Source organism: Rousettus aegyptiacus, unplaced genomic scaffold (genome assembly GCF_014176215.1).
Source record: "Rousettus aegyptiacus isolate mRouAeg1 unplaced genomic scaffold, mRouAeg1.p scaffold_m13_p_8, whole genome shotgun sequence".
Taxonomy (NCBI): Eukaryota; Metazoa; Chordata; class Mammalia; order Chiroptera; family Pteropodidae; genus Rousettus; species Rousettus aegyptiacus.
The window spans coordinates 40,117,704-40,143,274 of NW_023416311.1; the positions used below are offsets into that span (position 1 = coordinate 40,117,704).

A 25,571-nucleotide genomic window follows, 5' to 3' on the forward strand; every position below is an offset into this window, starting at 1 on the left:
ATGTAATTCACAAAACAGAAAATAACACCTAAATTGTGTTGTTTATTTAATAGGACAGTGTTAACAGATAGCTAGGCCTTTTTTGCTACATTGCGCTAAAATTAAACACTGTTTATACAGTAAAAGGAAAAATATGTTTCATAATATTTAGGAAGAAGTCAATTTTCATTACATAGGTGATTGAGGTATCATAGATTTTATTCTATGGTTCCAACCTCTAGACAAGTGATGATATAGTATAGTTGTCCAATAGAATCCTTCAATGCCTTTAATTATTGAATATAACTAATATTTATACTATAAAAAAATCCTAAAAAAAATGATGTCTATATTTACCCTTTGCATTTTTCTTTCAGGAGTTTCTAAATAAAACTTATAAAAGTTTTATTCTGTAAAAAAAATAAAGCTTTATTTTATATTTTAAAAATAGGTTGAATAACAAGTAAAACAAAGCAGGATTAAAAACAAGTATCTTCAGAGAGCTTTAACAAATTGAGCTTCTAAAGGGAGAACACCTTTATGAAATTGTTTGCTTTGATGTCTTTTAAAAGCACCTTAAAATTATATATTAAGGAATAATTTATTTTTTTTTATGTTAGGACACCAGATTTGAGTTGGTGTCATAATGTTGAGAAACTGAACTATAGATTACTTATCTATTGTGATATGTCAAATTATTGTACAGGTGTAGTGTCATTTGTTTCTAACTTGTAGGCTGCCCTCTAGTGTTACTTAATCTCAACACAACCACTTTTGTTTGGATCCCATGAAATGTGAAAAAACATCCAGAGAATTTTACCATCCAAGTCAGCAGCCATCCCCATCTGGCTAGAGCCTGTTTCTAAATACAGTGTTAAGTTTATAATACATGGTCTGAGGAGTTGTGAACAAATTTAAATGTACCCATCACCGAAGCTCTGATAGCACAGAGGACAGTACAGTAACGCCTCACTTAATTTCACCCATAGGTTCTTCGACTTTAAGAGAAACAACAGTAAGAGTAACATGAGTAACAAAACCATAGGTTAATTGATGTTAAGTTCCTAAGCATCTCATCAACATTATAATGAAAAGATGTTACTCAAGGACCAGCTGATGACTGCTAACTAAACTCAAACTTCAAATACAAAGTCAAACATAAAGCAAGATATTTTAGGATTACGTTATCCAATTAATTTCACTTATATTTTCTTTTGTGTGTGTGTGCAAAAAAACAATATATGATGAAATAAGCTGTCTGAATCAGTCTAAAAGACCTTCTTTAATAAATTTAAATAAGAATTACAAGTATCAAGAAAAATATTTCAACCACCATCAGGTAGGAGATGTCTAACCAAGAAGCCTAAAAGCTTACCGCACTTCAATACACTATCCAATTCCAAACCTCAAAGAGTAAATTTCAGCACTTCCTAGATTATTTTTTGAAGATGTTGAAAAGAGAAGCACACATTGCAGCCCAAACTGTGGCATTTTGTACTTTCTGACAGTAGTGCCAACTCTGCTTTTTGTTGGCTGAAGAGTAAGCATACTCTATAGTTTTCAATAAGTGGAGTGTAAATTTCAGACGCGGTAGCTGTTTTTTGTTTGTATAATGTTGGCATTCTCAGTGGTTTACAAAGGTAACATTAAAATGTTCCAGGTATATCCAGCTCCTAGCAGCAGAGTGACTGATGAGCATTTGATAAAAATGGTTACTGATGAGGATGTTTTCCCTAGTTTTGAGACTAAGATCAGGAAGAACTAAGACCATGTTTATGTGAGATATATACAGAATGAAGCCGAGGGTCAAAATGACACTTGGTAGTCAACTTCTGTCCTTCCAGAAGGGTAACATGAAGCCATAGTTGAAAGTATGAGCTCTGGAATTTCCTGTTCTATTGGCTGTGAGACAGTTACTTAACCTCTCTGTGCCTCGTCATCCTCATCTGTAAAATGGGAATAATAATGCTTACCTCAAAGGGATGCTGATGACTAAATGAGACAATATGTACCAGAATGTTTGATACATAGTAAGCACTCAGTAAAAATCAGTTATTGCAATTTAACATCAAGTCCTCCTAATAAAATTGGCTAAATTCAGTGTTTTATGAACCAGCTTCTTGGTATGTAAATTAAAACTGAAAAGACAAGCTGGTAAGAATCCAGATGAGTCTTTTCTGTCTGCTTCTGTCTCTGTGTCTTTCTCTGTGTTCTTTTGTGAGTCAGGACATGGTTTAGAATAACTGAATCATTCATTATTTCATTTTATTTAGGAAACATTTAATACATACCTACTATGTGCATTGAGCTATGTTGGATCCTATTGGATATTTCCAAAATATAAATAAGCTGTTAGGTGAGATGACTTGGTTTTGCTGTGGTTTTAATTTGGGTCTAGTGCTCAGTGAGGAGCCTGTGTTTATCAGGCTGACGGCCTCCTCATGCCCTGAACTACATCCTTCCTACACTCAGGGAATAGAGGATGTGGAAATTCTGAAGGAATAATCTTGAGATTTTTCTCACTTTTCTGTATGCAGAGTTTAGATTGTAGTTAATGTTATATTTGGAATCACGATATTCAACTAACAAAGAGGTCCCAGGGATCTCTGTTAATTTACGATCTGACCCAAAACCAATGTATCAAACTTATTTTATACAATAAAACTTTAAGTTATAGGTGGGATTGACTACTTATACCAATAAACTGAAAATGTCAAATTGATTCATTGGCTTTAAACACTTGTTTTCCACAAAATCTTAAGAGTTGAACCACTGAACAGCAAAGTGGATGGATTGGAAAGTAAATCCCTATTCTGACCCTGCCTTCACCCCTGCTTCCCTGAGGTGTAATGAGAAGGCAGGAGAGAAGTTAGGTGATTAAAGAACAAAAACAAGAGCCATACTGATCATTATCTCTCAAGCAAACACAAGTTAATTCTGGCTTTACCTATCCCAAGCATTCACACCAATGGGCAAAGCCTTATTGACAAAAATAAGGAAGTTGCTGGTCAGGAGTTAGGGAATGTGCTAACTAGTAAGAACTTAAGAGACTGGGTACGTCCAGAGATGGAGTATAGGAAGTGGGGCTCCTCCTCCCCAGTAGCAGGGAGCATTGTGTTCACTTGGTATTCGCCCAACTCAGGACCATCTGACAGCTGTTTGCTGTTCCTTGTGAGATGAACTTGGGCCCTGGCCAGATGCTAGTGGACAGATGCTCACAACACAAAAACCTTCATCAAAAGACAGGCTAACTGGCATCCTTCTAATGATTTGAACAAATAAGGCAAGAATGGGCTGGATCTGCTCATGACCACCTCAAAGCACAAGCCTGCCTCTCTGGCTTAGGGAAGAGGCCTTGTTGGGAAACTGAGCTTTCTCCACACTTGGATTCTGGGTTCCTGGCTCCTTGACATAAAATCTTCAAAGGGAAATCTAGTATTTGTTTTGTGTGTATGCTTGTATGTCTATTCTTAACAACTGAAAAGTGGGCAAATCAGGGGTTTTCTGGCCTTTACCCACCTCCCACCAAGTCAAGTTTTAAAGTGCAGAATTTTCTCCACAAATTTGACTTCTATGCAGTAGTTTTTGAATACATTATAAAAACTATTACACATTACCTTCATTTGAACCCTCAAACAGAATGTTGTGTGCTTCATTTCATACCTTTATATTGGATCAGTAATAGCTAGCTGCAGTGTAATTTTGTTCAAATAATTTGGTTAAAATGAATTTTTAAAAAACTTGGAGTATTTTGGGGGTGAACTGGTTTGACAATGCTCCATTCATAATTAGGTGGACTTGCTCCTACTTGTACAGGCTACAATTAACTGTCTTTGATTTCAACAGTTAAACCGTCTTTTAAGCCTCAGGCACTTTTTGAGTAGAAAGTCTCTCCTTCCTTTTTCTCTCAATTTTGCAGTTGGGAACAAACTCTTAATTCCAGGCTTATTACTAATAAAATCTGTTACCCATCTACGGACTGACAAATAATGTTTTTCTAAGGCAGGACATAGTTTTAAAATAGGTGATTTAGTACATTTTTGCTGATGTTACTACTATTCATTATTTTCCATGGATGCAGTTTAGGATAAAGAATAGAGGCCCTCCCTAACTCTTCAGGCCGGCCCTCTGCAGCCCCCACTCCGAACCCCACTTGTTAAAGACTCCTTTTCCCTATCTCTTTCCAAGAGATATAAATCCAAGAAAAACCCATCTTCACCCAGCTTTTTCTAAAACATGATCTCTACTATTCTAACCTGACTGAAAAGGCTAGACATGTTTTACTAGTCATTTCTGTAGTTATTTATCTAAAAAAATTATAGACTTGGTTGACGATATCTCATGTTGAGTAGGAGAGGATATCTTATCGTGGTATCACCCTGGGTAAAAGTCTCTTGGTTTCTTCCCCCTCCCCAACATCTTACTCTGAGGATTTCTCTCCACCAGTTAGTTATACGCCTCCGCCTTCCCATTCTCTAGGGTGGCTCCTGCTCCACTGAATGAAAGGCAGCTCCAAGTGAAGGAGCTAGAATATGCCCAGCAACCAGTGCTGGGTACTATTGAGACCATTGTTTGTTCCCAGCACTGTGGAGCCAAATCTCATTTTATAGCACAGTGTGTTCTAGGAATTCCACTTCATCAGTACAACAGACCTTCTCTAATGCTTTCCCATTTTCCCCATTTGCCGCTGTCACAGGCAGCGCCACACAGTCCTGCAGCAGGCAATTATAATTCACTTCTCTCCAAGGCTCCGCTCTCCCCCTTTTGCAAGGGACCACAAGGCATCAGCTGCCATATTAAATAGACGCTAATGACACCGAGTGTAATCAGCCGAAGCAGTCGTGATTGGTGTGTTTAAGATTTAATCCCTTTGAGGGACTGAACTTGGGTGTCCAGAGGTGGTCTCCCTACAGTGGTTACACTGAGGTTTATGAGAAATTTAGCTAAAATTATACTTGGTGGATTTTCAAGTGCTTAAAGGTAAATTAGGTGATTGTGTTTAAAATGAACATGTTAATTCAAGTTTCCCAATATAGTCACAAAAAATAGGCCTGATACAAAGTTATATAGTTATTTGAATGTACATTATGTACTTAATTTTTTAATGTATAGTTTTCAAAGCAGTTTGCAAATTAGTAATATTGTCCCCGATTTCCAAAGAGAGAAGTGTCCTTTGGCGACTCACAAGGATCCTTGGGAATGAATGCATTGCTCTCAACTCCTCCTGGACCCTTGTCTGTGTAGAGAGATGCTTCCCCTAGATGCAGGATCTCCATCGTTGCTTATTTTTCTCTCCTCCAATCCACATAAAAGTTTATTTTTTAACTTTCTGGTATGTATTGGCAATGGTTGAATAAGAATGTTTTCGTTTTTGCATCTAAAGGATGCAACATGTGGCATCCTTTAGAAAATAATAATTTTCTATTGGATTTGTAAAACTGCCCCATTAATAACATTTCCTCTGAGTGTGAGTGACTGTCCCCCACTAATTTAGGAAGGTTTCAAAAGAACCTAATCTGCACTTGAAGGTTCAGAAGCTGGCTGACATGTGTGAACCCTCCTCCCAGTAGAGAGAGTGCCGCCTAATGCTCCGCCCAGGACGAGGCACGCTCACCCTCCAGCTCCTCAGGCACTTACCTAACTGCTGGCTCCTAGCAGCTGTGCTGAGGGATGTGGAAGAGCATCACCCTAACAGTGCACCCTTGGAGGATTTCATTTAGTATCAAATCATTAAATTGACCCAGAGGGTGACCAAGTAATTAGTGCACGGCTTTTCAAAGCTCTTTTTATATGCACCATCCCATTCTCACAATGCACCACAGCACCTGTCTGTGCCCTGGTTTGGAAAAAAGGAATACATGCTCCTCTTGAATAAAAAGGTGGTCGTTGTAAAGTTATGTGTTCTTATTATTTTGCCCGAATATTGTGCTTTGTAATTTTTGGCTTGGCAAACTAAAACATATTAAAAAGGATGGTTGGCTACAAAACCCTCTTTTAAAAAGAAATGTGAACATCAGAGGAAGCCTTAGGCCATAGATATGATTACATTACACATTCTGGGAAATTTTAAAGAGTAGGAACAAAGACCATGGCTCACCTTGCAGTGGTCTCTGGGTTAATCGGTATTCTTTGACTGGTGTCAGTGACATTCGGTGGGTAGTGGCATGCCTACGTTTCTTGCTGTCACCGTTTCTTTAGGTTAACATAGAGAACTGAGTCAGGATCTGTAGAGAGGATCCTGTGACAAGACTCTCAAGAGAGTCCTTGTGGCAAACATCAGGCAGGTATTTTTTAAAGCTTTACCCTAGCTGTCAGAAAGCTGATGGCTCCTGATACTTTAAGTTGTCAGTCCAGGCATTTTAATTCCTTAGTGGGATTATTGATGTTGTTGTAGCATGTCTTCATTTAATTGCAAACAGGAAAATGATAGAGCAAACTTGTTGTAATTACATCCTCCGAGATACCTATTCTATCCAAATTCAATAATCAGGTCAAAACTTAGGGGTGGGAGGAAAATCACTTTAGCAAACAAAGCCATGTGCTTGCTGTAGAGAGCCCAGAGCCTGGGTTCAAATCCAGAGTTCACCACTCACTAGCTGTGTAAACTCAGGCAAAGCATTAACTTTGCTGTGCCTCGTTTTCTACCTCTGTAAAATGGAATAGTTATAGTGTCTGCCTTACAGCGTTGCTATAAGGGTTAAATAAGTCGATATGTATAAATTGCTTTAAAGACCTGTTAGATAGTAGGCGTTAGATATGTGTTTCTACTTTTACCCTTTTCCCCCAAACCTACTGTTCATTAAGCATGCTGATGAGGCAGAAGCTGCTAAGTGTGTGTGTGTGGTACAGAGTATCTTGCAAAACTGATTCCACACTTGATGTGGCTTTTATTGCCTACCTCATCCATTTTGACACCTCAACACCCAAAGCCCCTGCTTTGTCAAATCCTCCTCCATCATCCCCCTTCGGATTTGTCTACCCATTTTCTCTTTGGTCATGGCCTGTATCTCATCTAAGTGATACTTTACAAATTCCATAAAACCACTTACTTTTGTCCCCAAGAACACAGTCTATACCCTAATTATCTTTGCATTGTTACTTGCTGAATGTCTTAATGAGTGCTAATATTTAAAAATAGAGCTAACTCAAGACTTCTTTTGACAATGTTGGATTCCTAACCTAAAGAGTGAGAATTGTAGGCATGGATCTGTATGGGAACCTGGGTTGTCAAAGACCTACCTGATCAGAATCTCCAAGGTTGAGGCCTGGGAATCAATAGGAATCAAATGTCAGTCAATTTTTGGAGCCTCTGATTTAATTAATCATTCTGAGAATAACATTCCTCATGTGTGAGATGACTAGAGAGCCAAGCTTTTCTCCCAAGATTCTGGTACAGACCAAATGATGTCATTATCTGTTTTCATGCAATGTAAAGCTCCAGGCAAACCTAAGGCCCTGTTCTTACTGTTGGAAGCAGAGCACCAGGGTGCTGTGGGAGGTGAAAGTGCCTTGGGGAGCTGGTCATTGGAGAAAATCTCTCCTTCTGCATCACCTTTGCTTTTGCTGTAATTCAGTAGAGCCAGTTAAAGGCAAGGTTTCAAGTCCACGGAGCCTGACATCGTGTTCTCTCTATCATTAGATATTGTTAACATTAGCACTTTCAGAGTATTATTTCACAGACCAGGGTTTCAAATTAAAGACCTAAAAGGTGGAGTAATGGTGTCAGGTAAACTTAAAGAGGATCATTCTCTTAGTAATCTCTTCTTTCTTAAAATAATCCAGACATTGCTGACAATGTGAAATTTGTGATGAACCTTCAGTAGATAGGTTTATTTTGCTTTTAAAACTAAGGCGGCTTAGAAGTAGTCATAAAAGGAAACATTATGAAAATTAATGACCTGAAACAATTGAGGGATATTTATTACACTTATATTTTTAAATAATAATGGCTTAAAATGCCTTTAAAAAAAATAAACTCTTTAACCACCAACCCCTTTCCATTCAAGCCCTAAAGGGATACAGTTCCTTATTTTCTATTTGTACAAGGCTGGGGATCCGCCACTGACTTAATTCACTACGATCTTAAGATGCCCATTTAGAAGGCTCAGAAGCAAGGGAGTCAGCCATAGCCAATTGGATATGTGCTGTCACCAGCCCCAAAAGTAGCACTGACCTTTGACAGAGTAGTGTTTGTGATAGTGCATGAATATATGAATATTGTTGAGCATTCTGATTATTGTTTGTATACTACTAAAAGCTCTGAAAATTTACAATTTAATGATATGGAGGAAAAGTCTTGTCAATTTTGCATAAATGGTATACTGCATTCCAGTTACTAGAAAAGTACTCAGGTGGCACATTCTGTTAACAATAATTGGATATTTATGCCTCATTAGAAGAGAAGAGTGTAACTTCTCACTTATTATAAATAAAATCATTTTTTTCATGTCTCCAGTTTCCATCTCTGTTTACATCTTTTTTCTCTGGTCCTTGTTGGCAGAAGTGAAAAGAAAATTAGCCTCCCTAGCCCCCAGTCAGAGGATGGACAGCAGTGAGTCACTGAGGGCTACAGCTGGAACTATCCCCATGCTATTTCCTTATCCTTTACCGTTCCTAAATGTCATGAAGATTTTATGGTAGTCTAGTGTTCTCCAGAAGATAAACATAATCATCCAGATCCTTCTGCTCCTTATCTCTCTTCAGGCTTTAGCCCGAATTCTGTTCTAGTATCTGAGATCTCCATATGCTATGGGATGGCATAAAACAGAATTTATCCCATAATTAAGGCTAACCTCTCAGACTCCAAGAGAAATTTTTATTTCTTGATTCAGCCACCAAATGTCAGAGGCTTTTTATAAAGTAACTTTTAGTAAGTTCTTGGCTGTATTAAGGGAATTTAGTATGTGACTCTTTTCCCTCCTAATTTTCAGACACCTGAGAGATGATTTTTCGGGTCCGCTTTGTTGTTTGTTTATAATGATTTTGATTTTTAGTTTGTTCATTGAGAGCCTGAAGCAAAAGGTGCTTATTTGGTCTTCCCATCAGCTAGCACTAAGGACCATTAAATCACTGGTTTAGATACCATAGCCACACGATCGTGCTTTAGCTATTGTACACTTCTTTTTAAAAGTAAAAACTGTAGACAGTGAAGTCAGAATCTGTCCCATTATTCCTTTAGTTTCCAAGGCAGCATTCATATAAGAATGGAGCTTAAAATGTTTTTAAATAATGACAAAACCTTTATGTTATCCATTATGGTTTATGGAATGGACCTGTGCAGAGCAGTACTGTTTTAAGGTGAATCGAAGATGCACCAGCAAAGAGAATAAAATTGTCTTCATATAACTTCTGTTGACTTGTTATAATCAGTGAGGAATCCCATTTGCTCCCTAGCCTCAGTTTTCCATTGAAAAGATTTTTGGAAACCTCTTAAAACCCTTCAGCTGAAGAAGCTAAATCATTGAAAAATGTATTATTAAAGCACAACAACAGCTTTTGCATGGCATACACCATTATATTTATAAATTGAAAAGAGCTTTGAATGTAACACAAATACTAGGAGGTCTGTTTTATAATTCTTGACCATCAAAATCCCAGAGATGTAATCACAGCCCATGTGACCTTCCAGAACCTGTTTTCAAAATCGTCTGTATAAAATGACATGCAGTTTCGGTCCCCCTCGGCAAGAGCTCAAAACTCTCCTCCATGTATCCCAAAGCAAATTTTCTGCTCCAGTGTAACAAGAAATGTGATATTCACTGAAATGCACCATGGGCCTTGAGAACCATTGTTGAGCCAACTTGGACATGGCAGCTAAATGGACAGTGTCGGGAGTGTGCCAGTCTTCCCCAGAAGCAAGAATTAAGGTCCATAAATCAAATCTCAAGTATGGAAAAGAAAGAAAGAAAAAAGCTGTCAAGGAGGGTGAAGGTGTTATAACCAGCCCTCGCTGTTCTGCAGTGTCCAGCTGTGTTGATACCCACAGAGCTTTGGAATCAATTCAAGACCTGTCAACCTTAAACCAGACAATTAAGTGCCAGGCTGCCAGACATCCCTGTCTGCAGGTGTGAATGTAAGTTGATAAGGTAGATGGTCTTACACAATAACCATGATAGCCACAGGGATCTCTAACAAAGGCATGTCCAGGGATAAGGTTTAGAACTTTTGGAGATAACGTTAATTTGCAGCCCCTAAAGCATTTTAGCTCCTAGCAATGAGTAGCTTACATATTGCAGGGTTCTGAGTATAATACACCTTAATTAATAGTGCTGATCATGTGCCCTCCCTATTTGCAAAATGCTTTACATTCACAGGGTGTTGACTCAAGGGATCATTCAGCTTCTTTTATTAAGTACCGGATGTATAGCAATTTACATCATTGGATTTTCTCTGGTTTAGATCCAAAGACGTTATTAGCCAGCTTTAATGCTTGCTTCTTAGTAATGCTGTTATAAAATAAAAGCTTCAGTTGTAGAAGCATCCTTAATAGATGAAGGCTTTCTCTTAATCAGTACATTACATAAGAGATATTAATCAAGTAGTTAAGTAATGAGAAAAACTGATAAATATTTTTAAGACATGGCCCTTTTCACCTTAAGAATATATAAAAACCACTAATTTCTGATAACACACACACCCTCATTTGCTGGCATTTTAGGAGTTAATTCTTAGGAGTTAATTTCATGTATTTGAACATTGAAAAATAAACAAATACGAAGTGTAGTGTAAATATATTTAGAGGGTTTAGCACATACCTTGGCTTGGAATCCAATTAGAATGATGTAGAAGAAAAGGATCAAAGGAAATATTTTAATAAAATTATATATGAGGTTTTTCAGTCACATCAGGGATATACGTTTTTAGGACACTTGGTACAAATGCCGAGGAATTACCTGGTTTTTCTTTAATAGCACTAGAATATATATATATTTATATTTTATATATGTATATGTGTGTGTGTATTTTTTTTTTTAAGACTAATAGTTTTTTTAAAATTCTCTTAAAGTTTTCCTAGAGTAGCAGGGAAAAAATGATGCAAAGGCAAAGAGCAAACAGGATGACTAAATGGAAATCAGGCAACAAGCCTAAGGGAAAAAATAGGTTTGGAACCAAAAATAAATTGAATGTAAAACACCTCTCCATTCTGTTTCCTTTTCTTTTTGTTTTTCATGAGAATCTATATTTATGGAAAAGTCATTTGATTGCTTATCAGCCTGAAGCTTGTGTTTGCTCAGACTCTTGGTAATGAGTAATAAAAAGAGGAGGGGATGGCTTAAGTGCTAGGAGATAGAATCAGGGAAAAATGGGTGGCTCAGCGTAGAGTTCAGGATCTGAGTTTTGAAAGCCCTATATTGCCCCCTGTGCTGTTATGTTAATTGGAAGGGCTTCGAGATAAGTTTCTGTGAATGACTATGGAGGCCTTCCAGGCAACTGGAAAGTCCAATGGGCTCCAGGGAAGAGGTTCTCAGTAATTACCTAGTTTCAGCTTATCCAGTTGACAGGTGATTTAAAGCCTTGCTTCTGGGAGCATGGCCCATCAGCCCACAGCATTAGCATCACCTGAGAGTTTATTAGAAATGCAGATGCTCAGGCCCCATACCAGACCATTTGGAGCTGAATCTGCATTTTAACAAGGTAATTTGGTAATTTGTGTACATGGCCGGGAGTTACTGAGGTCATGTAGATTGTAGGGTGCAAAAATGCAGTTGTCTCAGAAAAAGGAGGAACAAACTATTTTTAGATAGCTAGCTAACTACATTGTAGGGATATCTTATTTGTTGGTAGCTTATCTATGAAGATGTAATCAGGGTGTCTCAGGGAAGTAGTTAACTTGGACCCTGCCATGCTGTAACCTATGGCCTCAAGGGAGCCCAGTATTTGCCAAACAGCCTCAAGGCCACGTGGGCAAATGGACCTGAGGTAAGAGCCAGGTAATAAGAAGGGTGACCCCAATCTCATTGGCCTCTAGGATTATAGCTATCGTCAGAGCTTAGACTCCAGTAAACCAAGACCCTGCCCTTGGTTTCTGGTATGTACTTGTCATTGAAATGGTTTATCACTTTATTAAAGCTTCCCGCTTCCAAAATGCTTTATAGCCCTTTAAAAACAGTCTTAATCATCATAACGGCCTCACAAGATAGCTCAGTACTGTCTCCCCTGAAATCTAAAAGGCAAATGAGGATTTTGCCATAACCCCTACAGTTTTGATGGGTGACAAAACTGGATGGGGCCAGGAAGATAGCAGGATGAAAAGACAGCCCCCTTCAGAGCAGACTGTGGCTGAATCTGAATGGCATCTCCAACCCTATGTGGAGAGACTAGACTGACCCGTGTCTCTACTTTCCCACTCCGGGCTGCCATTTTCCAGGGCAACCAAGTAATGTGTGAATAAGAGTTTGTGTGAATAACCCACCAACATCGTTTCCTATGCCCATGGAGCGTGAGGCTGCAGATAAACCCTCTGTCACTTCACCATTGATGCCAAAGTCTAAAAGCAATAAATACCGACCTAGAGAAACATTGACTAGAAATGGTGATATCACAGTAATTATGAATCTTTTTTTGTCCTTGTAACATTTTAATATAATGATCTCAGTCTTGTTTGGCAGGGAGAATTCAATCTGAGAGTCATGAGAGACTCCTAGTGAGAAGTACACAAGGAAACTGCGAACTAGACTGTAGCTGGCCCCAGGCTTGGGAAAGAGAATTGAGAAGGAGATTCCTCAGTGATCCCAGAAACCAGCTCTGTTAAGGAAGGGCCACCCATTGTGACAGCAGTTGGAAGGAGTGCCTTCAACAGTATTAAACCGGAAGTGTAAATATGTTGCTGAAAGGACTAGAGTCTATTCCCAGCCTTTCTAGTACACAAGTTATTTCTTGGAAGCATTAGGGAAGAAAGAGAATTCTTTTTTCCTATTTTTACTAAGGTTCATTTAATCTGCATGAGAAATACAGCAGAGAACATTGACTGCCATACAATCAAAGACCTGCCACATGTGTTTTAAGAGCTGCCCAAAAGATTAAACAATTTAATGAAGAAATAAAGAAGAGTGAACTCATGAAGTTTACTACAAGAGTGGAAAGGGCTAATTTGGGCATCACACTGGAGATGAGATCAGAACCACTGAGGCTTGACCACATTATCTAAATGTATACTTTAGATACTTTGCTTTATCAAATATTGCTGCATTTACTTTCCTTTTTCTTCTTCCAACACAAACTCATGTCAGCATGTGGGAGTGGTTGGTATCTGCTACCTAATCTGGGTTAAACAGCCCTGCAAGGCCAGGACACTGGTCAGTTGATAAACCTTTGGAGAAGATCTAATAGTTATCACATGTTGATCAATCTTGTCCACAATTTAAAAAAATGATATTCTTGGCCTCATTTAAAACTGTAACAAGTCGAGATGTTAAGGATAAACTTTGTTTTTATATTAGCTGGTATTTCTATATAGCTTGTTATGTGTTGAGAGTAAGAGAATTATTCAGGAAGCAAATAATATTTTCAGTAGAAACCAAGAGAAAAACAAAAGATTGAGACACGTCTGTAGTTTTGCAGACTATCTCAGAAGGTGTGAGAGAATAGAGCGGTTTCACGTGATAGAGACCCTCTCCTGCTCTGGGTCATTTTGCTCACATGATACATGGGAGGGACCAGAAAGAGGGGGTTTTACAGAACCAAGGGGTCTTGTGTTTTCCAAAAAACATTAGGTAAAGTTTAGTTAGTGATGAAACAGAAAGGCAGCACTTCTATGACTTAAGGGAATTCAGATATACTCATAACAGACAAAGCAATCATCCCAGACTTGAAAGATGAAATGGATATCATCTTGAAATAGAAAAGTTACCATTTTCTGAACTTAAGGGGGAATAAACCTTCCACTTTATAAGATGCTGCTTGGGTTTTGTGAGTTTTCAAATAGTCCTAATTCATGGAGTTTCATTGTTACAAATGGCTAACGATGCTATCTCCAAAATGACAAAAACTATCAGGGAAAGGGTTCAGGTGGAGCTGACAGAGCAGCATCTGGAAGTAAAGGAAGAGGTTGCCAGTCTAGGGAAACGAAGACACGGAGAGTCGACAAAGTGGTCCTGAATAGAAGAGACTCTACTACCCGCGCCCACACTTCTTTGCTCATGGTACCCTTCAGCCATAGACTTGTCCTGTTTCTCCAAGCATGACACGAGAAAGAGTTTTAGTAATAGTTTAAAATGACGGTAACACCCACAAGTATTGACCTGATCTACTACTATCTGCAAATTGTCAAACTTTACCTTCAAAGGAATCCTAGTAGAGTGTGGTATTTGCATTTTTATCTGTATTTTTATTTTTTTACATTTATTTGATAAAGTAGATGTGTAGACCATTTTGTTTTTTAATTTCCCTGCAGTCTAAGGTAAATGAGAGGGAGAAATTTTTTTTTTCTGAACTATATTAATGGAAGATAAATAGACATTCAGGGTCCTTTAAAAAGGCTACCAAAAATAATATCGCTGTGTAAAGAGGTTGGGGAAGGGTCTCCTAGGAAGAAATAAAACACAACAGAGCAATGAAGAGGAAAGGCCAAATGCTGACCGTCCTTTAGAAGATATTTTATTCCCCAAATAAAGATCCAGATCTCTTGATTTATGAACAGCAGAATACTGGTCAGTTATGGTAGTAGCTTCAGTGCATGGTTCTTAGACCTTTACAAGATTTGGTTATAACAACAAATAACAACTGTAAAGGATAAAGAAACAATGATCTCCAACTGCCTATCCAGAGTCTTAAAACTGCCACACCAATTCCTATATCTCAGATGAAGACAGAATATAAAGAGACTCTTAATTTTTGATGGCTCTCCAGGCTCCCCTCCTAGCACGAGGGACTGAATCTTCAGAAAACACGAAGGAGAAAATGAATGGGCAACCACGAATGCATTTACCGAGATATGAGATGTGCTTCTGCACATGAGACTTAACTGGATAAATAAAACATCTTAAAGAACTTAAGGTTTTCTTCTGCCCTAGATACCCATTCATGTGTAAGATGTTACGAAGTTCACTCTAACTGTTAATTAGCATTTGAACTTGTAATGACAATAACGTGAGCTTGGTACTGACAGGATGAACTTATGTGGGTGGACTCTTAGCACCGAACATGCACAGTAATTAACCCTTTCTTTAGTCGTGTTAGTCTGGGGTTGTTGCCTTTTAAGAATATTGCTTTCAAATGTCTTTGAGTGCTAGTTATCATTTAAAAATCATAATAGTTTCAGTGACTCTACCTTCCCCTTCCCGCAAACACAACAGACATAGTAGGACTTCTGAAAACAAATGGGACAGGTTTAAAGACCTGTGGTATTAATTTGAATTCTGATTTTAAATATTTAAAATGCAATGATAGTGATCACCACTAATCAGCATTTTGACTAGCCTGGCCAGCAGGTGATTCAACTGCTTTTGTGTTTACCCTCCACCCAGTCATTACTGATACATATGAATGTTATCAAGCATTTGCAGCCTGAGGAAGACATGATCCAGATCTGCCTCCTTTATTTTGCCCCAATTAGTATCAAGTGGGGCAGAACAGTCTCCACTCTAAGTCATTTATGTTGTCATCAACATAATCATTAATATTATCATGACTGAGAGCTTTATTTTCTCGGGATGGATTGAGAGCTTTGACATCAGTTCAGTGTTGCTAATGGAAAATATTATTTACACAAGACTTTTTCCTGTCTGTATTCAGCCATGCAGAAATATACTGTCATCTAGGTGCCAAAAGATGCTGATCTGAAGTAGAAGTTGTTGGCTGGCATCAGTGCCAGTCCAATGAGAATAAACTGCTAAAAAAGACACAAGTGGAAAATGATAGTTTGGGCCAAGTTTTTTTCCTCTCTCTCGTGCGTTCTTGAACTGAGATATGCAACACATGCATACACGCAACGTCGGTCTCTATGAAATATGAGGGATGGCTGATTACAAGCAGACAGAGAATACTGAGGTAAAACTCTAGTGCCACTTCATGCCCACCCCTCCCTTATCTTGCCAAATCACGGTTCTGATAGTGAGAGAGTAAAGTGACACAAGGGAATGATGGGGTTGCTCATTTCTTCTCAATTTCAGAGTATGACAAGAGGCCAGCCCCTCCCAGGAGAAGTGTCTTGAAACAGAAACTATAGTCCGAAATCAGGAGATCTTTGAACATGTGAAGCAGGTGTTTATCTAGGGATAGAGACTTCCAGGGTGGTGGCGACAACACACAGGCAGAGGAAGAAAACGGCCTCCAGGCTGCAGAGTTTGCAGTGATGAAAGGGTCCAGTTCAGCCAGCATTTACTATAATAATGTTCTTACATTTCCTATACCAACTTTAAAAGTGGTATTTGAAATGATTGTGAATCAAAAGCATAATAATAGTGGATACTTTTTGCAATTAAAAAATACATTCATTCTCTCTCCCTCTCCCTCTCTCCTCTCCTCTCCTCTCCTCTCCTCTCCTCTCCTCTCCTCTCCTCTCTCTCCTCTCCTCTTCTCTCCTCTCTTCTCTCTCCTCTCCTCTCCTCTTCCCTCCTCTCCTCTCTCTCCTCTCCTCTCCTCTCCTCTTCACTCCTCTCCTCTCTCTCTCTCTCGAGAGAGATTATATATATATATATATATCATATATATATATAGATATATATATAATCTTCATATTCCAATAACTACATGCCTTGGAAACAATGAGAATTTGAGCCCTATCTCGTATCTCAAGAAAATACCAGTCTTAAGCGTATAAAAAAGATTGCTATTTTACCTAACCAAAAAGTTAGTTTAAGAAAATCTTAGTTTAAAAAAAGAGGTTTTATAAAAATACACAGTTTAGCACAAGAAAATTAGTAAGATGAATGACCTTGTTATAAGAAGGAAAACTTAACATAACAATGAGATCAGAAAATTCTCAAGAACACTTACCACACTAAAAATTAACCTGACAAAGTAGGTTATATCTATATCTAGTGTTAGTTTAAGATACATTGGAAAGAACAATCACTGTGACTGATAACCTAAACAATTAAAATTTTATGTAAAAATCAAAAGGTTAAGGAAGTCTAGGATATAAGTAAAATAAAAACTAAAATATAAAGTATCTAGACTTCAAAGACCTGTAAATCATTTAATCTGAGCATCTACTATTGATGGAAATGGTGTTAACAATTCTAGTAGTGAAAATCAAGTTATCAAAGGAAATCTATCCATCATTTTATGTGTATGTGTGATTTGAGGGGAATCAATTGGGCACAAAATAAAGAAAGGCCATACACATCAGCATTAGGGGAATTATTAAGATGTATTGCAATGAAAGGTACACGGTTACCATATTAGAATACTGGGAGCCATTTCTTTGGAGTATAACCTAGGAGTACAGAAGGCAGCTCTGCTCACTGCTTAGCACAGCTGCAGGGGCAAGACAATTCTTACAAGTAAGGGCTATCAATGATTTGTTTTGTTCTCAGATTGCAAAACAGAGATGATGCGTTTCATAGCATGTCAGAGTATGTGCATACTCAGTAGTCTACAGATATATAACAGCTTTAGATTAGGAATATGTGATGTATATTCCAGGAAGGAAAACAAAATCAAACAAACAAAAACCACAAAATCAACCTCGTATTGCCTCTAGCTTTAGGAAGCAGAACTACCACATAATGCCTGCCCCAGATCATCACAGCTAAAAAAAAAAAAAAATTGAAAAATTTTCTCTTGTGCTGAAGAAAGAAATGCAATTTGTTCCCACTTTCAGAGGTGGGGGCACTGGATTGTGGTACAGAAAGTGTCAATGTAAAAACTGTGCCTTATGCACAGACATGTGCTGCTTAAAGATGTGGATATGTTCTGAGAAATGCGTCACTAGGTGATTTCATTGTTGTGCAAACATAGAGCACACTTACACAAACCTAAAAGGTATAGCCTACTGCACATCAGGCTTTGTGGTATGCCACCGTTGTATATGTGGTCCATCGCTGATCAAAAGGTCGCTATGTGGTTTAAGATTATATAATGAAGAAAAATTTGCTTGATTGCAGAATACACAATTGAAAATGTTACTTTCTTAGTTGTTGTGAATGACTTACATCAAAAAATACTGGCAACCTCAAGATTAAGTACTTGAAAAGCAGCTATTAAGTAGTACATTCTAACATACACACACACGTATATATATATATATATAACATATATATAACATATATATATAATAGATTAAATAAGATAACAGACAAAAACATTACAAACTGTTGTTGAAATCAAAAACGCATGTAGCTGAAATTCTGTTCCTCTGAACAGAACTGTACTGAGAGCTCATGAAAAATGACAGTACGAGACAACTTTGGAAAAACATGGTATAGGAAAGACCTGAAAGTAATCCATTATGCCAACACTCTGGGTGGCTCTACATGTGTGAAGTTGACACCTCAGGACGGCAACTGGCATTGCATCCTGGTCATCCAAGTTAATTACTTTACTTGAGGACACCCACTGGTCATCAGGGGGAAAAAAATTAAACTGCCCAGCAGTAAGTTTTTAAAGAATCAACAAATGCCTATTACGAAATTGGAAAAAGCATACTCAAACAATTCAGCCCAAGTAGATGGATAAGAGGTATAATATTCACATGTGAAGACAGCAGATTATTCCTGCAAAGCATTTGACCTAGGTTTTTAAGAGCAGATAGAAGAATTAAACATTTCGCTTACGTGACCTGCCTGCATTTACTCCCCATATACTTGTATAACTTTGTGGCTATTTTTTATATCCTCTGTTACTTTTTCAGAACATATTAAAATTCCTGAGAAGGTGAAAATACCACTACTGCTACTACCAATAACAACAGTCACTGTATCCAACATTTATTTAGTGATTGCTACTCTTTCACTTAATCTGTGCAGCAACCATAAGGGCACATATTACTATTTTCTCCATTTTTCAGTTCAGTCAGTTGAGATTCTGAATAGTAAGGAAATTTTCCCCTAGGCCACACAACCGGGAACAGCAGTGCTAGGGGATCAAGCCCAGACCGGACTGATGGCGAAACATGTGATCTGTCTCTAGCGACCCTAAGCACTGTCTCAGCCACAGTACAGTATGGAAGCACCAGGATGTCCTCCTGAAGGGGCGTAAGAACTTCATGATTTGTGAAGTATCTGTGTGTCTTTGGACAAGTTGCTTAACCTCTCCAGACGAACAGGCTGCCTCTGTGCAGACTGAGGTGTTGGAGTAGATGTTCCAGCTCTGTGATTCTGGTTTCTATTACTGCCCTATTAAGAATGTATTTATTATGATGAATACAGGCGGTAGTTTCCTGTCAATAGATCTCTGCAACTGAGTGTGTGTGTGTGTGTGTGTGTGTGTGTGTGTGTGTGTGACTGTTGGCAAAAGAATCCCTTCGAAAACATACAAGTCAAAATACCTTCTAACTGCTGTTGGAGCTGCTTCTGGCTAGGTAGGCGTTCCAGAATCGGGGCTGCTCTTATTATGGATTTGATTTTAAGGATCGCCTATTCTTTTTTTTTTTTCACACATGCTAACACATTGTCCATCTTGCCTCTCCTAATAGCTCGTGAGTCTTAAACTTGGAGCCAGAAAAGTGCTGTCTTTGTAAAGCACAAAAGAACACCAGTTTTGTGGTTTTTTGTGTTTTGTTTTGTTTTGTTTTTTAATCACACGAGGTCTGAATAAAAGCTCCTCAACCATTCAGAGGCAGCTTGCATTGTGCAGCTGTTCCTTGACTGCTGAGAACCTCTCGCCACTGACAATGCACTACCTGAGGGGAAAACTGCACATGGAGCTCATTCAGTAGTTGCAGGACCTGGGATTTTTGCCAGTGTCCTCTGAAAGATTGGGGGCCTTTATTTCTTGGTCAGACCCTGTTTGTTGTTGTTATTTTTTGTTGTTTGCCTTGCCAGCGTTTGTTTCACAATTTTATTGCAATGTCTTCCCAACATGCGGGCACTTAGGGACTTTTTTCTTTTCCTGTTTTGGTCCCACCTCCGTGAAATGTACAGTGAGACTTTGATTGGTCATAGTCCACTCCCAGTTAGCAGTGCATCACTGTGTGGACTGAGTTCCCATGACTCTGGCTCCCTAAGACAATGTCTCTTTCTTCACCAAGCTGATGGTAAATATCTGGTCAGCCTCATCTATTTAAAACCAGCCAAGCAGGAATCCTAGTGCTGGGGAGAGGATTCTTTTGTTTATTTGTAAGTAAACAATGGACTCTGCTCTTCCTACCTAAAATTAAATTCTAATCACTCTTAAAATAATACCAAATAACTAATCTAATTGCAACAGGGGGCAGAAGGAGATGAAGGCAAATTTCCTGGTGCTAATTGCTGCTTCACCACTCAGTTTAAAGTGTGTTTTATAACTGATGATTCTAGAGAACTTTTCTATGCAGAGGAAATTACGATGTTCCTTACAGGTAGACAGAGCTGGCTGGGTGAACTAAAAGCCAGGTGGGCATCTTTATCTGAAATCATTTCCTTTTGGATAAATAGGATTGAATTGATTGAGTTATTTAGGGGTGAGAATTTAATCTTTTTTTTTTTAGTATTTTTTTTAAATGCCTAAAAACTAAAAGCCTGTGCAAAATGACTAGTGGATCTTTTTGTTTGGGAATGATATAAAGATCTCTACTTTAAACGGTCTCAGTATAGAAAAATCGAGGGAGTGGGTATAATCTATTTTACAAAATCATTTATAGGAGGGGGGTTCCTAAGCAGAAGCTCCACTTTAAGATGACATATTTAGTTTTAAGATGACATATTTAAAAGCTGAACATTTGTTGAAAGGTGCTCCATATTTCCAACTTCTCCCTCAGCTCAGCGCTACTTCCCCTGGAATGCACAGGACATCGGCGTAAGTGGGGATGCTTCACAGCACCAACGGAACCCCCCAGCTGATGGGCCGATACTCATTATCTACCGCAGGTTGACAGCAGCCTTCTTTGCTGTGGTTTACATTCCCATCTGATACTCCAAACATCATCAATCCAATTACCCTGCATTTCTGATTGGATACGAAGTCAGTATAACTGATATTACCGGGATTACAGTTTCTGAGTGTTCAAAATCCAAAGATCACATGCCTATCAAGAAACTCCTGCTGCTCACTCATATGTGCTCACAACAACCTACTTATGCCACCGTGCCTTTTGCTCATCACTGCAACTTCTATTCATCTCCACCCGAATCCGTCCCGCCTTCTTTACTCACCATTGGAAAGCCAGCTTTGTGTTTATGCGGACTTGCACTTCTGCATCCCATTTGCTACCCAGCTTCCCTGTTTCTGGCCAGGTCAGTGACTTTATTACTTGGTCTAACGTTAGCATCCCTGGCTGAGTAAAATTACCCCTCATTGTCAGGCTTCTCCTTTGCACTCTGTGCTCCTCTCTCAATCGTGCCACTGCCCTCCCATCACCAGGCCACCCTCCTTCTTTCAGGCCACCTGAGTCACTACTCTCAAGTCTATGGTTTTCTATAGACCCTCATTTCCTTATAAAAGGATGTATATTTGTATTATGCTAAGTGCTTGTCTCCTCCAAACTGAGTGTCCTGATCTATGTATATGTAAAGATGAATAAGGCATTGCCAATGCTAGAGAGCTTAAAACGTGAACTTCGGTTCTTTATTGAGTTATGTGTCTAGTTAGGTTTCGGCAGTCCTAGAAAGGCCTTTTGTTGTAAAAGTACGAAGTCTTCATTTGTTCATTCAGTCATGCATTAACTATGTGCCTGATACAGGGCTAAGCACTGGGTACGTAGTAGTGAATAAAAAGGACATACTCCAAGGATTCATAGGCTCACAGCCTAGAGGGGGCAAAAGATAATTCAACCAGTACTATCCACATACATTTCCCATGGCAACTTGTAGTCACTAGCATGAAGGGAAAAATAGGGTTCTGTGACAAAGAGTGTTATGAGAAGGAGTAGATGTCATGAACTCATATAGATGGTTTGGTCAGAGAAGTTCTCCCCAAGAAGGTAGCATTTGCAGTAAGACTTGCAGGAAAAGGAGATACCAGCCAGGGGAAGCCAGGGCAAAGAGCTGTCTAGTTAGAGGGAACCTCCAGGCAAGAAGAAGCTCCAGGGTATTTGAAGACCCAAAGAGGGTTTGGCTGGAATGTGGGAAGGAACGAGCAGGGCTCTCAGGAGCTGAGCATGCAGTGCAGATCAGTTTAGGGAAGTCTGCATGTTGTTCCAAGTGCCCAGGGAAGCAGAGAAGGGGAGTAATGAGATCTGATTTATGCTCTGTACACACGAAGTTCAGCAAAACAGTGGTGACAGCAGAGATAGAGAGAAGGGGAAGGATTTTGGCTGTATTTAGGAAGAATCAACAAGGCTTGCTGAGGTAAAGCCATTGGATCCAGTCGCTAGTCATTGATGATGGTCTTACGGGAGATGGGAAACACAATTGCAGAGTAGATGGAGGTTTAGGAAGTAAATGCAGGTCATATTTGTACTAGCCTTGCAAGGTACTTGGCGATCAAGGAAGGACTTAGCCTCCAAGGGAAGGAAAAAGGTGGAGAGAAAGGTTTGTTTGGAGAAGGAAGACAGGCATGTTTATGGGCACATCAGTAGATTGGGAGGGAATGAAACTACCAGAGAAGGGGCAACAAGATGGGCACCCTCTGGGAAGGCTAGGGAGAATGACCCTGAAACACAGCTGAAGGAAGGTCAGCCTTGGATGCTTGTGGAGACTGGAGGAAGGGAAGCCTGGAGGCAAAGGAAGGAAGGGTGAGGACCAATGGCCTCCTGGCCTTTGTTTTATCCATTTGGTAGGAAGCGAGGCCTCTGCCTAGAGGAGACAAAGATATTTTGAAGAGATTAGTAAGGGGATGGGATCCTAGCAGACTCATCAATCTAGAGAGAGGCTGCATTCGAGCAAAAGAAAGGGTGGAAGAGCAGTTAGCTGCTTCGCTAAATTTGTTTTGAAGCCCTTCTAAACAGCTATGTACAATTTTCTACAGCAGTGCTGCCTTACTCCAGAGAAAAATATGCAGATGTACTTTGGAAAGATTTTCAATAACAAGGGCTTTCTAAATAATGTGCAGGTTAACCAGGACATCATTCAACCACGACCCCACTCCTCCAAGTATTCCAGTTAGTCAAAGTTTTACTGAAACATGTCGGCCTTGAAAAATGCAGAGGTAGCTAAATAGGACAGACCAAAAAGGTGTCAGAAACTCCACATCTGTGCACAGAGCAACAATGGCAGGTCTCCACAAAGGCTAACCATTTCAAAACTGCCACCTCAAATGCATAGCAGCACCACAGGTTAAAAAAAAAAGGAAAAACAAAGAAGGAAGTCTGCAGCACAGAGTAGAAAGACAGTGTGTTCAGAGTATTTCAAGGCATGTGTGTTTATTTAGTTGTATAGGGCATTTTGAAATGTTAACTTAGAAATTAACCAATAACTTTGCATAGTTTGAATGAACAGTTAAAGGGACTCAAATGGCCAAAACTTTACCAAATAGGTGCATTATAGGATTTTTTTAACAACAGCCTTGTAAGAATGTGTACAGTGCATAACAGGGCTAAGCTAAGGTGTGTTTTTGTAAGCTTTTGGCAGAGGACATAGGGAAACCTGATCCTGCACTTTGTAAATTATAAACTGTTTACACCTGTCATCTCTGTCTGGTTCTCAGTTAATGACACTTTAACTATTAGCTTACGTGTGACAGAGTGCTAAGAGATAGGGTTTCAAAACCACCACATCTGAAGGCATTGCTACTGTCCACTGAAGTCTACGGCAATGTAACAAGTATAGTGACACAGGTGAGGGAGGGTTTTTACCACCAGGTTTTGGATATTTTAGAAGGGTGGTCCTCGGAAATGTCTCCAGTAGAACAAGATGACCTTTGCACAGGTAGATGAGGCCTGGGCCCACAGTTATACCATCCAGAGGGACCCGAATGCCTCAGAGACACTAACCTTTGGGTCCCACAGTTCCCTAAATTGGAAGGGCCAATTGGAAAAGGCAGGATTTATTATATCATATTAGAGTCACACATAGTCATGTCCATCTTACTCACAGATTGTGGCAGGAATTGCTTTTAATATTTTGTTCCCCCTTTCCTCCACTCCAGACCTTCCCATACTAACCCCTGACCCCCAACTTCTAGCATGACGCCCTGCATGTAGGCACTTATTAAATGTTTAGTGAATTTAAGATTTCGGAAATGACTATGATTAGAGGGAAGTGTACACAGTAGTTAAGAATGTGAGCTTTGGGGCCGACCTGTCCAGGGATCAAATCCATGCTGCCTCACTCACTAGTGTGTGACTTTATGAGGTCTCCTCACCTGTAAAATGGAGATAATAATAGGATGTATCTTAATGTGTTATGAAGATTAAATGAGTCATTACCCACAGAGTTAGATCTGAGCTTGACTCATGGTAAACACACAAAAAAATATTATTATTTGGCAAAAATAAATTACTCTCTGGCAGAGGGAGCCCTTCTGAAAATACATCACCTAAATATACCACCTAAAATAAAGGCAAGCAAGTATTTTTGGTCACTGAGTAAGACAGATTCTATAAGTTTTGCATTTTCAGAAGCTTGTTTTTAAAGGTAAAAATTTTAGCTTAATATGGGTTTTTACTTTTCAGAAGTACAAAAGTTTTTTTAATAAAATTGCATGTAACTATTTTTTTTAAGTGAATTTTTTTTAAATGTAAGTTAAGCTTCTAAAATATTTTTTCCTCAAAAAAAAAAAAAAGATTCTGTTGCTTTTTGGAAACATTTTCACATCTGGTATGCCAAATTTCAATCTTAAGAGCTGAGTTATAGTTTTTAACCTTCCAGCACTTACAGACTTCTGATTGGAACACAGGGAATGGCATTTATCTTTTCAGCTGCATCAAAATGAAAGCCATAATATTTAAGTGAATAAAAAAAAATACATATTAAAAATTAAGACTATGTGTAACAGGAGTATCTACATAGCTACATTGGGATTTATACAGATTGCAATGTCCTTGACCAATCATTAGAAGCAATGGTGCCTTTTACATTAAAATAAAGTAATGTAAATGGTGGTTATTTTCATTCTAAGAGACTTGAGACTTACAATATTTAGTTCGAATGGATGTATGTGCAGCCATATTGAATTATACCACCTTCTGATTCAGAAAACAAAATGCAGCACTCCAAAAAAACAAACAAACAAACAAAAAACGGGGAGTCAAGGTTAATTCCTGGTTTTAGACCATACGACAGCTCTCTTATAACTTTGTCTCCAGACATAAAAATAACTGGTTGAAATATAAAGTATTTGGTTAATCACTAGTCACACTAAATAGATTCGTTTTTCACACTGGCCAGATTCTTTTCGTTGTCATTTTATTTTAATGCCTGAGGTTAATAACACCCTTAGACCTTGTTTACATGTCCACCCGGTACCAACAGTCTTGGCTTATTATTATGCCAGTTTCACAATCAGGATCCATTTGTTAATTTACCGTAGTCAGAGAAAAACTCATTTGTCTCCTTCAGCGTGTTTCACAGTCAAAGTGACACAGGGTCAGGCATTATCTTGTGGAAGGGGACAGTGAAATTAAAGTCCCTGGG

At 38.8% G+C, this 25,571-nt stretch overlaps 1 protein-coding gene across 5 annotated transcripts in view; it reads left to right on the forward strand.

The window, feature by feature from the left end:
- Positions 1-25,571, forward strand: part of SEMA6A (semaphorin 6A) — a 120,551-nt gene that overhangs the window by 14,332 nt on the left and 80,648 nt on the right. The window contains exons 1-2 of one of the 5 annotated variants that reach the window (XM_016120876.2): positions 16,642-20,198; positions 20,819-21,293. The exons of 3 other annotated variants lie outside the window; for them this stretch is intronic. The gene's annotated coding sequence lies outside the window, so the exon portion shown is untranslated. Of the gene's footprint in view, positions 1-16,641; positions 20,199-20,818; positions 21,294-25,571 lie in introns of those variants that run through there. One more of the 5 variants, XM_016120877.2, reaches the window with a different exon arrangement.